The sequence below is a fragment of the Lepidochelys kempii genome, chromosome 9 (genome assembly GCF_965140285.1).
Source record: "Lepidochelys kempii isolate rLepKem1 chromosome 9, rLepKem1.hap1, whole genome shotgun sequence".
In the NCBI taxonomy this organism is placed as follows: Eukaryota; Metazoa; Chordata; order Testudines; family Cheloniidae; genus Lepidochelys; species Lepidochelys kempii.
Window position 1 is genome coordinate 98,181,659 of NC_136388.1, and position 18,808 is coordinate 98,200,466.

The window sequence follows — 18,808 nt, forward strand, 5'->3', positions numbered from 1 at the left end:
CCTTGCAACCTTTAGATTTTTATGCTTCATTATTTCCTATTGCTGGCAAAATACAAGAGCTTTGCAGCCAGGTTCTGCTCTTCGGTTACATGTGTGCAACCTCAGTGAACTGAACAGGGTTGCAAGAACAGAATTTGTCTTTTCACTTCCTTTCTGAAGCTTTCAACAGTTTCCAAGAGCTAAATGCTAGTTATTTCTGTACAAATAGGCAATAACGAATCTTGTAAACTCTGTCATTGTTGGGTAATATTCTTTGATGCTTTTGTCTAAAAAAAGCAAGAGATGTTTGTAATAACAATTTAAAAACAAATAAACCTCTTGGCTGTTATGTACCACCTTAACAGAGTAAATGTTCTTCACTAGCCAGACCAGTTGTTCTCTGATGTTTTTCTTGTGGACTACTTCTTAAGTTAGAAATACTTTTCGGGAGAACTCCACCATCCAATCCCTCACCTGCCCTGCAGCAACCAAACTGGATGGTTACATAAAAAGGTAATATTATGGTATGTCCCTAGCTTTAGTTACATTGACGGTTGCACTTAAAGCAGGACTAAAATTCCCCTGTTTCACACTTCAGTGTTTGATTTTAGTCTCCAAATTTAATATATTCACTCTTCCTGAGACAATTGAATTCTCTATCATATTTTCTTGGTTAAATATTTTTCTTTAGATTTGTCATTAATAAAGAAAACCCATACAAAGCTCTGAGTGCCCTGACAATAATTAAACTTACATACCCACTCAGCAGCAAAAACACAAATAGATTAAAGCCACCAATCAGCAGCCTTCGATAACCAAGTGAAGATAATAATTTACTTGAGCCAACGGAAAGTAAAATGAAAATAACCCCCAGAAGAGCCTCTCTCAGTCAAATCAGATGCAGGAAAATATTTAATAACTTGTAAGAGGAAACAATTACTAATGAGCCCTTAAAAATACCCCAATTGTATTTTTTTTCCTGGACTCTAGGTAACAATCATAGTTCCTACATACAGTCTTCCCTCTCCCTTCCTCCCCTCGCCCATCTCTCTGAAACACAAACACACACACACACACACACACACACCCCACACTTTCATAACAGCTCAGGGATAGGACAGTTTTAGAACTTAGTGGAGCATGAAGGAAGCTATTCCCCTTATTGAACACAGCCTATTTTGTCTCTGTAAGGAAAAGCCAACTGTAGTGTCAGTTTGTACCAGCTACCTCCAATCTCTGTCATTACTGACCACTTCCCCGATTCTCCTGCTCTGTGCACGCACCACACAGAACCTGAGAAGCCAAGAAAGCAACGTGGACCTTCTGTGCTCCTACATTCCTGCTCCCTTTAGCCTCATTTAGGGTTGCCAATTTTGATTGGACGTATTCCTGGAGGTTTCTTCACATGACATAATCTTTAATTAAAGATTAATCTTTAATTCCTGGAGACTCCAGAACAATCCTGGAGGGTTGGCAACCCTACTTCTCCTCCCCACCTCACACATACACATTTACAGCTTCCTCAGTATCTCATCCATCAGCCAGGAGGCAGCAGACATGTACGAGGACATAAGGAGTGATCAAGGCTGGGAACTGAGTGGAGGTGTGTAGGAGGAGAAATGGGAAGCAGGAGAGCTCCAAGCAGGAGACCACAGCTGTAATGGGGACCTGGGATTGGGGGGAATTCAGTGCTTGTAAACCAACCCATTGATGCTTCAAAGGCTTTCCTGACACTGCTGTTTCAGGGCAACAGTGCCAGGAGAGTAGAGTGTCTCTACGCTAAGGAAGCAGTGCTTTGAGAGTTCCCCTCAGTGCAGCTACCAGTTTGTTGTACTGGGGAACAGAGGCAATGGTGCTGGAGCAAGCCCTTCAAGTGTCAGTACCTCAGTTCAGATGGTTGCGGGCTCTCCTATATCATGGATTCCAGAGTCCCTGCCTAGCTAGCTTGCATCATCCAGCACACTGAGCAGCAATGCCATGGGGAGGAGTGAGAATATACAGGAGAATGGGGGTGTGGAGACAAAATGGGGAAAGAGTTTTGTAGGGTAGCATTGAGAAGTAAGAAAAGCAGAGAGGAGAGCAACTCTGCTCTAACAAGTCTCCTGTGGGTCATCTGGGAGGAATTGTATTGCACATGATATGTGATTTATTCAAATGACATTGTCACCGTTACCTATGCATACACACAATGGCAGCCAAACTAAATGTTGCCCCACACTGTTGTAATGGACAGAAGGATGGAAGCCAAAAAGAACATTTCAAATGGATTTGGTACCAAATAGTTCCACTAGAGTTCCCATTAGACAGATCATATTTTTCTTTTAAAATATTTCATAATGGTATGTCATATCATAGCACACACCAGTACTATCAGTCAGAATGAGTTACTTTCTAGAACAACAAAGCAGGAAACAAAGGATGAAGACTCCTCAAGAGAGCACACAGGTCAATCTTCAAAAATCAGATCTGATTTTGGGTGCCTCTGTTTTTGGGTATCCAAGTTGACACATCTTGGGCTTGATTCATTGGTGCTAATAACTCAGAACTTCAAATGAAGCCACTGGAATCTGCAGTTTCTCAGCATTTGGGAATCAGGCCCAAACCGGACACTCAAACATTGAGACACAAAAAGAATCTAAAATCCACTGAGAATTTGACCCACAGTGTCTCCCCTGGACAATCTGTAAGTGAGCAATGACAACTAAATGGTTGCTAAACTCTACACCAGTGGTTCTCAAACTTTTTTTCCGCAGACCACTTGAAAATTGCTCAGGGTCTTGGCAGACCACTTAATGATATTTCCAAATGTTGTTTGTACCGTTAGCTAACTACTGTAAGGTTTCAGAGTAACAGCTGTGTTAGTCTGTATTCGCAAAAAGAAAAGGAGTACTTGTGGCACCTTAGAGACTAACCAATTTATTTGAGCATAAGCTTTCGTGAGCTACAGCTCACTTCATCGGATGCATACTGTGGAAAATACAGAAGATGTTTGTTTTTATACACACAAATCATGAAAAAATGGGTGTTTATCACTACAAAAGGTTTTCTCTCCCCCCTCCCCCCAAATTCTCAGTGGATTTTAGATTCTTTTTGTGTCTCAATGTTTGAGTGTCCGGTTTGGGCCTGATTCCCAAATGCTGAGAAACTGCAGATTCCAGTGGCTTCATTTGAAGTTCTGAGTTATTAGCACCAATGAATCAAGCCCAAGATGTGTCATCTTGGATACCCAAGGGAGTGGGAGGGTGGGGGGTTAGGAAAACAAGGGGAAATAGGCTTGAATAGAGACTGGGAGTGGCTAAGTCATTATGCAAGGTAACCTATTTCCCCTTGTTTTCCTAACCCCCCACCTCCTTCCTCAGACGTTCTTGTTAAACCCTGGATTTGTGCTGGAAGTGGCCCACCTTGATTATCATACACGTTGTAAGGAGAGTGATCACTTTAGATAAGCTATTACCAACAGGAGAGTGGGTTTGTGGGGCGGGGGGGGGGGGGAAACCTGGATTTGTGCTGGAAATGGCCCACCTTGATTATCATACACATTGTAAGGAGAGTGATCACTTTACATAAGCTATTACCAGCAGGAGAGTGGGGTGGGGAGAGAGAAAACCTTTTGTAGTGATAAACACCCATTTTTTCATGATTTGTGTGTATAAAAACAAACATCTTCTGTATTTTCCACAGTATGCATCCGATGAAGTGAGCTGTAGCTCACAAAAGCTGATGCTCAAATAAATTGGTTAGACTCTAAGGTGCCACAAGTCCTCCTTTTCTTTTAACTATTGTAAAGCGCTTTGGATAAAAGCGCTATATAAAAAAACCCTTAATAATTAACTTGTTTTGTTCTACAAATTAAAGCACACAACTCATATTTTAATATCAGTAGTCTTACCTTTCTAATGTGATGGATGTGCCCTCTCTCCCCCCGCCACAGCAGCCCCCGAGCTGGGGCTGGGAAGGATGGGGGCGTATATCTCCCTCTCTTCCCCACTGCAGCAGCCCCCAAGCTGGGGCTGGGAAGAAGCGGGTCTCTCCGCCACCACAGTGCTGAGGCTGGGAAGGAGGGCTGTCTCTTCCTGGCAAGTCTGAGGGAAGTCACCTCTTTCTCTGACTGCCACAGCCCTGCACATCCCAAAATCCGCCCCCTCCCACCTACCCTCTATTCCCCCCAGGGCCACCACTTCACCTTACACCTTCTCCAGGGTCCAGGCACCTAATTAGTGGAGCCACGCCTGCGCAGCTCCACTAATTAGATGGGTGGCCCTTCATTCATCCATGGACCACTTTTTGAGAACCTCTGCTCTACACCCAAGGAGCAGTGTAACTTTTGAAACTTTAGAAGAGCAGCCACCAATTTCACAGCTACATGCACCACAATTATATGTTTTAAATGTGGCACAAGTCTCAGCACGCAGTGCTCTGGTTCCAAGAAAAGAGGCCTCTTGGATCAAGGCAGAGCCGCATGGGGGTATCTGTAGTCTCGGAGGGTCACACCTCTGTGTTAAAGGGAATGCAACTGCAATCTGTTGCGTTACATACAAATGTATGTACATAAATGCAGCCCTCGGGGTCATGACCAATTACCAGCACAACCCTCGGCTGGCAATTTGGCTGTCTATGATCAAATGGAAGATTTTGGGAGAGTAGTAAAAACCAAAAACCCTCAATTAGAATTTTTTTTTAAAGGGGATGCTAAAACTCCCTGGAGTGTACCCTCTGCACTTTGGGTTCCACCAAAGTGGAACGGTTTGTTAGGAGACACACAATCAACAGTGGATAGACCACCAAACTAAAGAGCTAGTTCCAAACTATTATTTCCTTTAGATTTAGAACAATAATTAGTGCACATTCACAGGCTCTGAACATACTCCTAATTATTTTAAATTACAAAAGTAAATACACAGTACTTCATAATCAAGTAGTATTATGAACTGGTCATACCTTTGTTATGGGTTAAGACCTCATTGAGATTAGTAGGTGTAAACTAACACTTCAATTAACATAACTGTAAGCATAAACCCTATCTAAGAAAGATCTCACAAAAACTGAGGTCAGGCAAGGACAGAGTGAGAGAGGCAGCCTGAACAAGCAGCTAAAAGTGTGAAAAAACATGAGACCAATGGCAGCAGATGGCACACATATCCCAATTTTGGCCCCGGACCATCTTGTGACAGAGTACTTCAATAGAAAGGGCTTGCTATGGTATTGCGGGCATTTGTGGGTCGTTTCACTGATATCGACACAGAGCGGTCAGGGAAAGTGCATGACACATGCATCTTCAGGAATGCTGGCCTGTATAGAAAGCTGCAAGTAGGGACTTTCTTTCCAGATCAGAAGATTCCAATGCAGGATGCTGAAATGCCCATACTGATCCTGGGAGACCCAGCCGAACCCTTACCCCCATGGCTCATGAACCCTGACACCAGAAACCTTGACAGCAGCAAGGAGTGCTTCAACAGGCAGAGCAGGTGCAGAATGACTGTTGAACGTGCATTTGGCAGATAAAAGGCTTGTTGGTGCTGTCTTTAGGGCAGGTTAGACCTCCATGAGGAAAATATTCCTGGGGTTATAGCACCCTGCTGTACTCTGCATAATATTTGTGAAGCTAAGGGAGAAAAGTTTCCCCAGGGTGGAGTGTCAACAGCTGGTGGCTTATTTTGAGCAGCTAGATACCAGGACTATTAGAGGGGCTCATGGGGGGCTATTTGAATCAGGGAGGCTTTGACACAGCATTTTGACAATGAGTCCCAGTAATATGTCTTTATGTAATGCATTCAGCCAGGCCTTGTTTACTTGCCACCTGGAATGACCCTTGTGATAATTGCTTCCTGAGCATAATTTGTAGTCTGCAAATGTGACAATAGCCACTGTGTATGAATTCCAGCAGCAACCACCATGTGTAGGAGAAAAATAAAGATTAATTTTCTTTTTATAAGTTCATTTTTATTAAACACCGATAACCAGCACACAGAATTCAATTTCTTGAAAGGGACATGACACTGAGGAGCACTCTCTTAATGGACGCTCTCATAGATAAGTCCATCTGTCAATAAGTAACCTGTCTGAAGGGGTGGAGTGAAAGGGGTACTGTGATTGGCTGCGAACCTGCAAGGAATGTGTGTGGGACGTTTGGGAAGGGCATGGCACACAGTTCTGTATAGGTTGCAAGGGGAGGTGAGCATGCATGTGTTCTGACTGCAGTGCAATCAGGGACTTCAGCATCTCTGTTTGGTCCTCCATCAGTTTTATCATTCGCTCCTTGCCCACTAAAATATGCTCCTGGCCCTGATTCCTCTCCCAGCTAATTTCAATTTTTGTCTCTCTCCACACTCTGTGTTCATGATCTGCGGTGTCCAACGATTGGAGCACCTCCCTAAACATGTCCTTACTCCTGGGTTGCCTCCTTATCTGACAGAGCCACTCCGCCGGTGTTTTTGGGGTTCCCCTCAAAGGACACATCTGCAGAAGCACAAAAAGCAATAAATAGATGCAGTATTGTGAGTGCACTCACAACATTGGATCATTACAGTTAAATACACCTCTTTCTCACTCACTCTCCCTTGGCAAGCACACAATTCAGCAAGCACCCTAAACTTGGTGAGTTCAGCCCCGAGTGCATGAGTGGGGAGGAGATCCAAGATGGGGCTAAGGGTCTAGGTAGCTTTTTAAGGGGATCACTGCAAGCTAATAGGGACACTATTGTAAATGCTGCCACTATTTTCCACAGGTGGGGATCCTTGAAACTGATATCTCACTCCTGAGGGTAAACAAGGATGCAAGAGTGCATCTCCTGCATGCATGCGGCTTCAGCTAGTTCCCTATCCTGCTTGCCTGTGTGCCACTTTGGTCCCTGCACAAGTAAGTTTCCTACAGTGGGAGAAGAAACAAAGCAGCTCTGCCGAGGAACTGTCAGTACAGGATTGGAGAATACCTCCAGGAAAGTTTCCTAGAGAGCTCTCTGAGGGATTCCTGTGAAACCTCAGTGTGAATTAACAAACTTTTCCGCAGGGCCCCCACTGCGTAGCCGCCCTGGGGAATGGGAAGTGGACACAAACACTGCTAGTTTTGTACATTTCTATCCCTTAACCCATTTCTAGCACATAAAACAAAAGAAAAGCCAGCTCTACCTCATGTAACCAACCAGTAGCAAATCAAAGTGAGCACTTACCAAAGCTCCCATCTCCAGCATCATGCGTGCCAGTACTGGGACTGCCCTGCACCCTCCAGACTCAATAAAAGGTCCCAGATTGCCACACTGCTGGACAACCCAGGCACCTGTTCCACCTCATCCTTCAACTCCACTTCCTCGTCCACCACTTCGTCCTTGGGGTTCAGTCCACTGGTCGCTATCTCCAGTCCCCCTGAAGTATCACAGGGTTCTTGGCGGTGAAGGGGGGGGTTGCCACCGAGGATGGCAACTATCTTCTTGTAGAAGTGGCAGGTCTTTGGTGCAGCACCAGAGTGACAGTTTGCCTCCCTTGCCTTCTGGCATGCCTGTCTCAGCTCCTTGATCTTCGCATGGCACTGATGCATGCCCCGTTCATGGCCCTTCTCCAACATGCCACAAGAAATCTGACCACAGGTATTGAAGTTCCTACAGCTGGAGTGGAGCTGGGACTGCATAGCCTCCTGTCCCCAGAGACCCAGAAGATCCAACATCTCTGGTGTACTCCAAGCAGGAGAGTGTTTGCTGTGTGGGCCACCATGGTCAGCTGGGAAGAAGCGATGTGAGCTCTCCACAACAAGCAAACATGAAGTGGAATTTCAAAAATTCCCAGCCTTTTAAAGGGGAAGGGGCAGATGCCTGTGTACCTGGCTGCAGGACAGCAGAGTTTGAAATGCTAACCCGAGAGGTCAGGATGGGCATTGTGGGACAGCTCCTGGAGGCCATTTATAGCAACATAATCAAGTGCAGTATCTATACTGACACTGCATCCATCTAACTTTGTTGCAAAAAGCTCTATGCATCTTGTTGAGGTGGTTTTATTTTGTCGGCATAGCTGCAGAGTTAAATCAGCAGGAGGAGCACTGCAGTGTGTACACCTCCACTGTTTTGTTGTCCAAAACTTGAATCTTGAGGGGTGGGGAGACAGAAGGTGTTTAAACAGTGTTTTTTATTCTGTTTCTCCCCATTGGTCTGAATTATCCATCACATCAAGTCCAAATCATTAGTGGAATACCTCTGCTTGCACTGACCAGAGGATGTTTGGATTCTGATGTCAGCCCAGTTCTACAGTCTGATAGGAATCAGGTGGTGTCCCCAGTGTACAAAGAATTCTTCTTTGCAGCCAACCTAGTCTAACACATTTTGTTAACTGGAACTGGAGCAGCAAAACAAAGAAAACAAATGCTTCCAGCTTTGTGGGTGAGAGAACTATAAGTGAAGATTATAATGCTGGACACTGACAGCCTTAAACCAGCTGCCTCAGGAATCTGCCAAGAACTTTGCTGAAAATATGTTCCTCATCTTAGCAACGGAGCTAAGACTTATCACACATCTGCCCACCTTTATTCAAATGAAGCTCCTTCTGATCTGACAGCTCAGGCATTGTCAATTTCATCCAGAACAATTTACAAACTTGGAACCTAATCCTGTAAACCCTAAATCATTTGCTCAATCCCATTGAAGACAATGGGACTATTTGCATGATTATGAACCACTTCTGTGGACTGGTAAGAATTTCAGGAGTCTGTTCCTATAAAGGAAGTTGAATCCCCTCACTGAAATGCAATGTTGGGGTACAATACCATAAAGCAGTTTAGGATACAGTTCTACTTAAAATTTGTCTTTTAATAAGTCATACATATGCTGAAATGGCTCCTCACCCAACTCCCATATTCCATATAAACAGACTGAATACTACATATTTGTGGAGAAAGTGAGTAGTTAAGCATATTGATTTTTGTATATACAAAGGGGGGTGTCAGAGGGGACGGGGAGAGCGTGGGAGCCCTGGGCTGGGAGCAGGGTGGGGAGGAGTCACGTGTCCCCCTTTGTGTCCCTCCCATGAGTACAGTACCAGTAAGAAATTATTTCTACTTGCACCACTGGCTTCACATATGGTGCAAGAAATCCAGGCTTGGCTATCTCCTGGTCCTCATAAAAGAAGGGTGAATGTCACCTCTGGGTCATTGCTGCTCCCACTTGGTATCTTGCAGCCAAAATTATCCTAAAGCCAGGTGTACAGATGTGGGACCTGCATGAAAACCTCCTAAGCTTACTTTTACCAGCTTAGGTTAAAATTTCCCCAAGGTACCAACTATTTTACCTTTTGCCCTTGGACTTTAGCTGCCACCACCAAACGTCTAACCAGTTTTATTTTATTAGGAAAGAGCCCGTTTGGAAATGTCTTTCCCCCCAGTATCCTCACCAAAACCTTGCACCTCCCTTCCTTGGGAAGGTTTGATAAAAATGCTTACCAGTTTGCATAGGTGACCACAGACCCAAACCCTTGGATCTTAAGAACAATGAAAAAAGCATTCAGTTTCTTAAAAGAAGAATTTTAATAGAAGAAAAAGTAAAAAAGAATCACCTCTGTAAAATCAGGATGGTAAATACCTTACAGGGTAATTCGATTCAAAACATAGAGAATCCCTCTAGGCAAAACCTTAAATTACAAAAAGACACAAAGACAGGAATATCCATTCCATTCAGCACGGCTTATTTTCTCAGCCACTTAAACAAATCATAATCTAACGCATATCTAGCTAGATTACTTACTAAGTTCTAAGACTCCATTCCTGTTCTGTCCCCGGCAAAAGCATCAAACAGACAGACCGAGACCCTTTGTTTCTCCCCCTCCGGCTTTGAAAGTATCTTGTCTCCTCATTGGTCATTTTGGTCAGGTGCCAGTGAGGTTATCTTAGCTTCTTAGCCCTTTACAGGTGAAAGGGTTTTTCCTCTGGCCAGGAGGGATTTTAAAGGTGTTTACCCTTCCCTTTATATTTATGACACCAGGTTTTATAATCTCAAAGCATCTTGAGGAGGCACATGAGTCTAAAGAGAACCGTCCACTATGGATGGAGCTGTGCAGAACCTCTTAGTTGAGCATTAGGAATAGAGATCTCATAGCAGAGTCAAATCATTGTCTCTTACTATGAGAAACCAAAGGAGACTGTACCAAAAGAGAGCCCCATACTGAACTTCAGATCTTGTTCACATGAGACATTACTATGCGGCAAACTGGTGCAGTGTAGATTCACATCCTGGCTTGCCGCACAGTAACTTGACAAGGAGACAAGCCTTCAGGCTGCATTGTAACAGCAATCTTGGTATCAAGATGTCTAGGAGAAAAATCTATGATATTAACTAAGTATAAAGTCTTTTCTCTCCTAAACAATCAACATCTCAAAGGGGGTTACCTATGAAATTAGAAAACAATGAAAACCAACGAAAACGGTTACATAATTTCCCAAAGAGGTGCACTGAAGCATCAAGGAGCGCAAATATCTACAGGAGGAGTGCAAGGTGGCCAGCCTGATTCTACAGTCTTTACTCAGGGCAAATTCCCATGTGAGTTATTGGGAATTTCTATGAGAGTTCGAGCTGAGTAAAGGCTGTACAAAAGTGCCTCGTGTGTCTTGGACAAAAACAAAACAAAGAAGCAAAAAGGACTCAACAGCTCTTTCCTATTTCCTGTGCGCTTGTCATTATTTTAGTTTAGCAACATACAGTTAGTTCTATCTATTAACTTCAAATAAAATAATTTGGATTTATACAGTTTTTCATCCAAGAATTTTCATCCAAGAATCTCAAGAGGCTATAGAAAACTGGTTTAATTTGTCTATACTCATTTTACTGATAGAGAAACTTTAAAAGTGAAATCAATGGATGTTACAGTTGCTCAGTATCTCTGAAAAACAGGCCCCAGTTTCCTACCAGTAAAATTAGGATAATTGTGCTTACCAATCATTATAAAACTTTCTGAGATTCTCAAATGAAAAGTATTGTATCGGTGCAAAATGTTATTATTACTTCAATGTAAGGTATTTAAGATAGTAGCAGCTCCTTGACATCTCTGAAAATCAGGACCTAAGTGACTTTTTCAAGGTCACACACAGAGTATAAGGCAGAACCTAGCTTTCCTGACTCCCAATCATGTGTTCTAACTATTCGACAATGCTGCCTCCCATACTGAAATTATAAAGTCTGACAACTGAAGGTGGTTCCGGTTTTCTGATTATGTGACCCCAACCATCCTCTTTTGTTGTTGTTCACTCATCCTTTTTATGTAACTGTTCTCCTAGCTGTGAAAACCAAAAAGGTCAGCTTGACAATAAACTGCATCATTTGAAAATGTTAACACTGTAGACATAGAATGGGAGGTTGCCTCCAATTTTCTTGAATTTTGGGAGACAATAGCCTGGCAACTTTGTACTAAACAAAATGGATGTAATGAGCAGAACCCAAACCCCCTCTGCAATCAAATTACTGCTTTCCATTTAGTGCAAATCTGGGGAAACTGTAAATAAACTGGAACACTCAGGCTAGTGACTGTACAACCGCAGAGAGAAAAAGTCAACTGTCAGTACCCCTACTTCTTTCAATAAATTCTGTGGGCCAGATTCTAATCTCACATTGATGTAAATCCAGAGTAACCTCGATGGAATTACTGTGGGTTTACACTGGGATAAATGAGACCAGAATCTGGCCCTGTTTTTTTTCTATCCTCTCAGAAAAATTTTTTAGCCTGTGTGACAAGAACCAGTAGGATTCTATCAATACAGCTATTAAAAATATGGAGAATGCAAAACTCTTGATAGGAGAGAGCCCTAAATCAATGCATAGGTTTTTATGTCTGAATTGCCTGGATCAGATTTTGTCACTAGAGCACAAGCCTATGTTAAGAGGGCAGGGAGCTGCACTGTCCTGGAGAATTTCTTAACCCTAGTCTAAACTTAAAATTTAGATGTACCTACCTATGTTGCTTAGGAGTGTGACAAATTCACACTCCGGAGTGCTACAGTTAAGCACTGTGTAGTGTAGATGTGGTTGGGTTGATAGAAGAATTCTCTCAGCTTGGCTATCACCTCTCAGGGAGGTGGATTACTTTGATGAAAAATCCTTTCTATTTCTATAGGAAGCATCTACACTGAGGCACTGCAGTGTCATAGCCGCAGTGCTGCAGGTGGTCTGCTGGAGCGCCCATGGTGGAGATATGCCCTGAGAGGCACTGTGTCTCAAGTACAGCCGGTCAAAAAAAATTGAGGAAACAGTTCCTATCAGAAAATACATTTCCATCAAAGTCAAAACACTTTGTGAAGTCAACGCCTCCCCAATGAAATGTTTCAGTTTTCCAGTCAAAATGAATGTTCATTTTGAATTTTGTATTATATTGCTTAAAATAAAATGCTGAAATTGAAACAATGATTCGATTTTGTTAAAGTGTCTCAATCATTCCTACATTAAATTTGTTCACTATTATCTTTTGTGGAGAAGTTTTAAATTGTTGGGTTTCACTCCAAAGTTTCAAAATTTCAGAATTCTCCATGAAATGAAATTTCTGTTCTCTGCACAGCTTTAGCCTCAAAGGGCTTTGATGAACTGGCGTTTTCTATTATATTTCTGTATCTGTCTTTGCTGGTTTGGGCACTGGGTGGCGGGCAGCTCTGGAAGTAGACAGAATAGAGTACTGCTCTTGGGCCTGCCTTGGATGGGGAGCCAGGCAAAGCTGAGACCAGCTAAATGCCACCTTGTTAACCCTTGCGTTTACATGCAGCCATCTTTAAAGGTTACAGAACCAATGCTCTTAGCTGTCAAAGCTGTCACTGTAGGGTATGTAAAAGCCCTGGGAAGTATAAGTGCACTGCAGTAGCTGCAGCACGGCCAATTGTTGACTAAACTGGCATTGCAACAAATCAGTTAGCTTCCCCAGAGCAACCAACAGTACTTGCAATTCCAGGGCACAAAAGGCAGTAATTTTGTGTGCTGTGTTAACAGGCATGCTAGGAAGCTGAAATAGGGATTACCACACCTAAAATCTCTAGTGTAGACAGGGCCCTCCTGAGATTTATTTTCCAACTTGGTCACAGCTAGTACTGCCCTAGCGAGGTTTTTTGTTTTTTAAACATCCATGCTAACCATCCATGCTAACAAAATCATGCTCCAGACTACACTCCAGAAACTATATCTACACTGGTCTATAGCATGGCTAATGAACACCATTGCAACACAATTTTGCAACTGTTACACCTTAGTTACAACAGCTGTCAAGTTTGAAAACAGTTTCAAGCAGTTATAAATCCCAGTATGTTGAGGGCTTTACATACCATACTCGACCCTTGTCAGGGTTCCTTCCCCACTCTGAACTCTAGGGTACAGATGTGGGGACCCACATAAAAGACCCCCTACACTTATTTCTACCAGCTTAGGTTAAAACTTCCCCAAGGCAAAAAGTCTTTGTCCTTGGATTAGGTAAAACGCTGCCACCACCAAGTGATTTAACAAGCAACCAGGGAAAGGACCACTTGGAGTTCCTCTTCCCCCAGCAATCCCCCCAAGCCCTTACACCCCCTTTCCTGGGGAGGCTTGAGAATAAACAAGATGAGCACAGACCAGACTTGGATTTTTAAGACCAAAAAAACCCAATCAGATTCTTAAAAAACAGAACTTTATTAGAAGAACAAAAAAAGATAAGAGAGCAACTCTGTAAAATCAGAATGGAAGATAATCTTACAGGCAGTCAGATTCAAAACATAGAGAATCCCTCCAGGCAAAAACCTTAAGTTACAAAAAGACACAAAAACAGGAATATACATTTCCTCCAGCACAGCAAATTTCATAAGCCAAAACAAAGACAACCTAACACATTTTCTAGCTAGATTACTTACTAACTTTACAGGAGTTGGAGGGCTTGCATCCTTGATCTGTTCCCAGCAAAGGTATCACACAGACAGACAAAAGTCTTTTCCCCCTCTCCGGATTTTAAAGTATCTTGTCCCCTCATTGGTCATTTTGGGTCAGGTGCCAGCCAGGTTACCTGAGCTTCTTAACCCTTTACAAGTAAAAGGACTTTGCCTCTGGCCAGGAGGGATTTTATAGCACTGTATACAGAAAGGTGGTTACCCTTCCCTTTATATTTATGACAACCCTATTCAGTATTCCTTACTCAGGATAAACTCTCATTGTCTTCAAAAGGGGTTATGACTGAGTAAGGCTAATGGCTGGTCTACACACAAACATGCACCAAAATAACTAAATCAGTTTTAACTCACACCTTTTGCTACATCGGTGCAAGTATGTGGACACCCTTATTTTGGAATAAAATTGTCCAAATGCAAAATTGCACCAACATAATAAAGATGTGAATTAAAATCGATATAGATATTTCAGTTACAAGTTTGTATGTGGACCTGCTCTAAAAGACTGAGCCTGAATTGGCTTTTGCTGCTATTTAACTAAGGACTCAATTCTGTAAACGTTACTCACATCAAGTAGTACTTCATCCCACAAATAGTCACACTAATTTCAAAGACATAAATGCTACACAACATGAATAAAGATCATAGAATCAGGCCTTAAAAGAGACATATCAAAAACACCATTTGAAGGATCTCATATTAATATTGTCAGAGCTTCAAACGGAACATTTTTCTTTGCCATTCATTCTGGCAGGTCGTCCTACCTCTAGTGGTAGTACAAGAGAACTGCTGAATAAGTCTTGTTTGGAATTAGTATGTTATAAGTAAGCAGTTTTTACATCCTGGAAATATTACACAAGTGTCTAATGTATATTGTGTGTGAAAAATGAAAATGTAAAACAATTCATATGTTGGTATTCTGCAATTCCCAGACTCTTAAAATCAGGTACTAGATATGAGAAGGCTTTCCAAGTCAAGTGCTATGATTTGCCCAAAGGAGCAAGTAACAGATTTTGGGCATGATCCTGTCTTCCTTATGTACCTACAATGCTCACTGAATCTAGAGAATAAGGCCCAACTGTCAAAAAAAAGTTATAAAAATCCAGGTCCATGATTCATCTCTACAGCCACTCTGGGACTGGGCAAATTGTATGCTATTGTGATGGAGAAGTTATTCAACCTTGGGAAGGATAGACAGCAACACTGTGATTTCTGGTGGGAGTGCAGCTAGTTAGCCTCCCTTATCCACTTACCAACATGTAACATCACTTACATCACCTCTGAATTTGGCCCAAGGTGATTTATTTTATTATCACTTCCTTAATGACCATTGCCACATCCTCATCACTCAGCAAAGACAGTGGGAGCTCCATGTGCAGAGAGCTTCCTGGAATAGGCCTTTACTCATGTGACTCAGAATTTGGTCATCATTTTGTTTTCTTGGAGACAAATTGTTCCCTCCTTTGGAAAAGACCCATGGGAAGAAGTAAGTACACTGGAAACTGTGCAAGATTCATTACATCCCAAAGACAGATTGTTTTCTGACCTCATACGATGGGGTTAAGGGCATCACCTGAAAGGCTCTCGGGGGAAGTCAGGCTCCAACCCCCATCAAAACCCTAGGCAGTAAAATGGGCAGCAGAACACACTGTAATACTACCTTGCTTCCCCCTCCAGATGGCTGCACTGATCCTGAAAGGCCCATAGGAGTTCCACACTTGGAAGGTTTGAAGTACTGAGATGCAAGGTGAATTATATTAAGTGAAGCCTTTAATTCAGTCACTTTTTAATAAGGTTTTGATAATTTATTTTATGTGAATCTGCAGAGTTTGCTTTTATAACATCTAATTGATAAATATATAATCTGGTTTTAATTTAGGATCTGCAGGTATTTCCCAATGGTAAATATTAGATTCTTTATTGCTTTCTTTATTCAGTAATGATAGGGGAAATGTCTGTAAGGTTCCTAGCATCCATTTGTATGCAGATAAAATCATATTTTATGATAGTCGTAAATCTGACAGAATAGCCTCTTGCATTCAAGACAACACAATAAATATCGTGTTGTGGCTGAAGTAAACATGTTTGGAAGAAAAATGAAATAAAGATGTTATTAGAGGTTTAATGAAACAACCATAACTGCTTATTTACAAAAGATGTGTGTGTACATCCCTGAGAGGTGCAAAGCCCATGCTGAGTTTGCAGCTTCTTGATGAGCAGGACAATAGAGATTCTCAGCAGGATCCTACAGACTCTGCAGAAATGGGCTTAACACTTCTCAGAGATGATGGCTGCCTATATAATGCTAAACTATCTCTGTCTATCTCAGGTTTTTAAAAGATGTCTATTACCATGGTACCAAAGCATCAATTACAGTATGGCTGCCTTTGTACAGGTGTGCCTGAGCACCCCTTCCCCCAAGCACTGCTGCACATGAGGTAGGCATAATACCAGACACCCAAGCACCACTGAGGGAAGCCCTATACCTGTGTAAGGCATAATACTTCTGTACTCTGAATGCAAAATTGATCCCATTGTAGAAGGCCCATACAAGGACTAAAGAGGGGTTTAAGTGGTAACTAGTCCTTGTGCTGGCCTTGTGACCAAGGGTGAATTTCACCCTGGAAGCACAAGAGAAGAGGTTGACCTGCATTGTCTCCAGTGCAGTAATCTAGAGAGGGCAATGCTCTAGGCCAGTGGTTCTTAACCTTTACTGCAGCCTGCACCCCTTCGGGTTCTCAAAATATGTTCTTGCACCCCTTATCCAAAATCGTTGAAGTAGGTCAGTTCTTTAAACCTCGATATATTTTTTTATGTTTGTATATTACAGTAATCGTTAAAAATTTATAAAGTTAATCAATACATAGATTTGATGAAACAAAGTAGTTGTACTTACGTCTCTGTGCTTAATTTGTGTTTTCGATGATTTACCTTCTAAAAAAATCCGGCATGTCTCGCACCCCCAGAAAGGGCATCTCGCACCCCTAGCGGGTGCGTGTACCCCAGGTTAAGAACTACTGCTCTAGGTTGTATTCACCTAAAGTAGTTTTTGCATATTGCAGCAACTACTGATGCCCAGTATACTGTTCCCCCTCCTCCACTTCTAAGAGGTATTATGCCTCAAACAGAAAGCAAGCTTCCCTCCATTGTGCTTGGGTGCCTGGCTCTCAGGGACCACATTATAACCTACAGAAAACATACACATTGTACCAAAAATTAAAATTATTGTATAACTCACAAACGACAAAGACCTGGATGTGTGGGAGGCCATCACTGGTGGTTGGAAACTTCACATGCTGCAACATGTACAAGTAAAAAATAAGAAACTCTTAAAGTAATGTTTTGGGTTTCTAAAATGAAAGAACCCTCTATTGTGAATACTACCAGTATTCATTGACAGAATGTACTGGAACAGCTCAGATCACTTTCTGCAGGCATCCAAAATAAAAGAGAATAACACAAACCATTCCCTCTTCCCTTCTGTCAAAGAGAACAAGAAAGATACTGATGCTCTTTCTTCTCTCTCCATCACTGCTATTTGCAGGGAAGAGTGCATTTGTCATCTTGTGCTGCAGAATAGAAAAGAAAACAGAGGACTGCTAAGAAAATGTAAACTCCAAGGATTTATGGCAATATGGCAAAATTCCAAACATAGGGCCTTTTATGATTTGCAGGGAAGAAGCACAAGCTTCTACGGCTTGCACAACAATTAAGAACTAAATATAAAACTCTTGTAAGAGAAATAATATTTAAGTCTTCCCTCCCTCTCCCACAGCTCCCTGCTTTCCCCACCCCAGTTTATAATTCTTTAATTCTTGCCATGTCTCTCGTGTAATAGCCCCAGCTGTTTGCGTTCCATCTCTTGAAGAATAACTTCCCAAGACTCAAAGCATACTTTAAGAAGGCCCTCTCAAAACCTGTAAGATGTTTCACCATTAAGCATTCCAGCTCTTTTGCCACAATGAGTTTCACCCACATCAGAGATGTATAGCATACTGATAAATTCAATATAGGCCCTTTCTGGGGGGTTGGGTGGATCCTGTTTGTGAATCTGTAGTGCCACTTCCACTATATCTGGATGCTGAAGGATTTGATATCCCATTACATACAATAAGTCCTTTTGCCATGACTGACAAAGACTGGAATAAGGGCCTTGCTATACAAGTGTGAAAGGTGGTAGAAGAACTGAGCACAAGAGACTATTTCTGACAATGTAACAGAATACTTCACACAGAGAAGTAGTAATGGATCTCCATAATTTTAGACTGTATAAACAAGTGTGTAGTCACCACAGCAATGAAAAAACATACATGGTGGGATCATTCGGGAGCCTTCTGTGTTTTCTGTCTCCACTCTCACATTTCTTACTTTTTCTACTGTGACCAGGATACGATACTTCACATGCATAGGTGGCAAGTTATATGGGCCCATGGTGTCCGTGCTTCTCGCTCCACCAATGTTTGGGCTTATATTTTCAGAGCCATCCCATCCATAGGACAGACTGGGGCAACTGCCCCAGGCCCCGTGCTTTGGAGGGCCCTGTGCTTCAGGGGGACACGGGGTCCAGGGTGGCCTGGTGCCGGCAGCAGCAAGCAACCCGGCCCCAGCCCAGCCCAGCCCTTTCCCCAAGTCCCCACCCTGCCCCGCCTCTTCTCACCCCTGCTCTGCTCCCCTCCGTTCCCATTCCACCCCTTCCCCTAAACCCTGGCCCTGCCTCTTTCTGGCTTCCGCACCCTCCCCCAAGCCAGCAGAGTGGGGCAGGGCGGGCTGGGTCTGGGTCGCTCGCTGCTGCTGCTGGGGCTGGTCGCTCGCTGCTGCCGGGGCCAGGCCCCCCGCTACCCCCCCAGGCCGCCCTGGACCCCGTGTTCCCCAAAGCACAGGGCCCGGGGCGGTTGCCCTGGTCTGTCCTATGGACAGGACGGCTCTGCTTGGACCCGTTCTCAGTACCACCAAAAATTATACAAACCTGGCA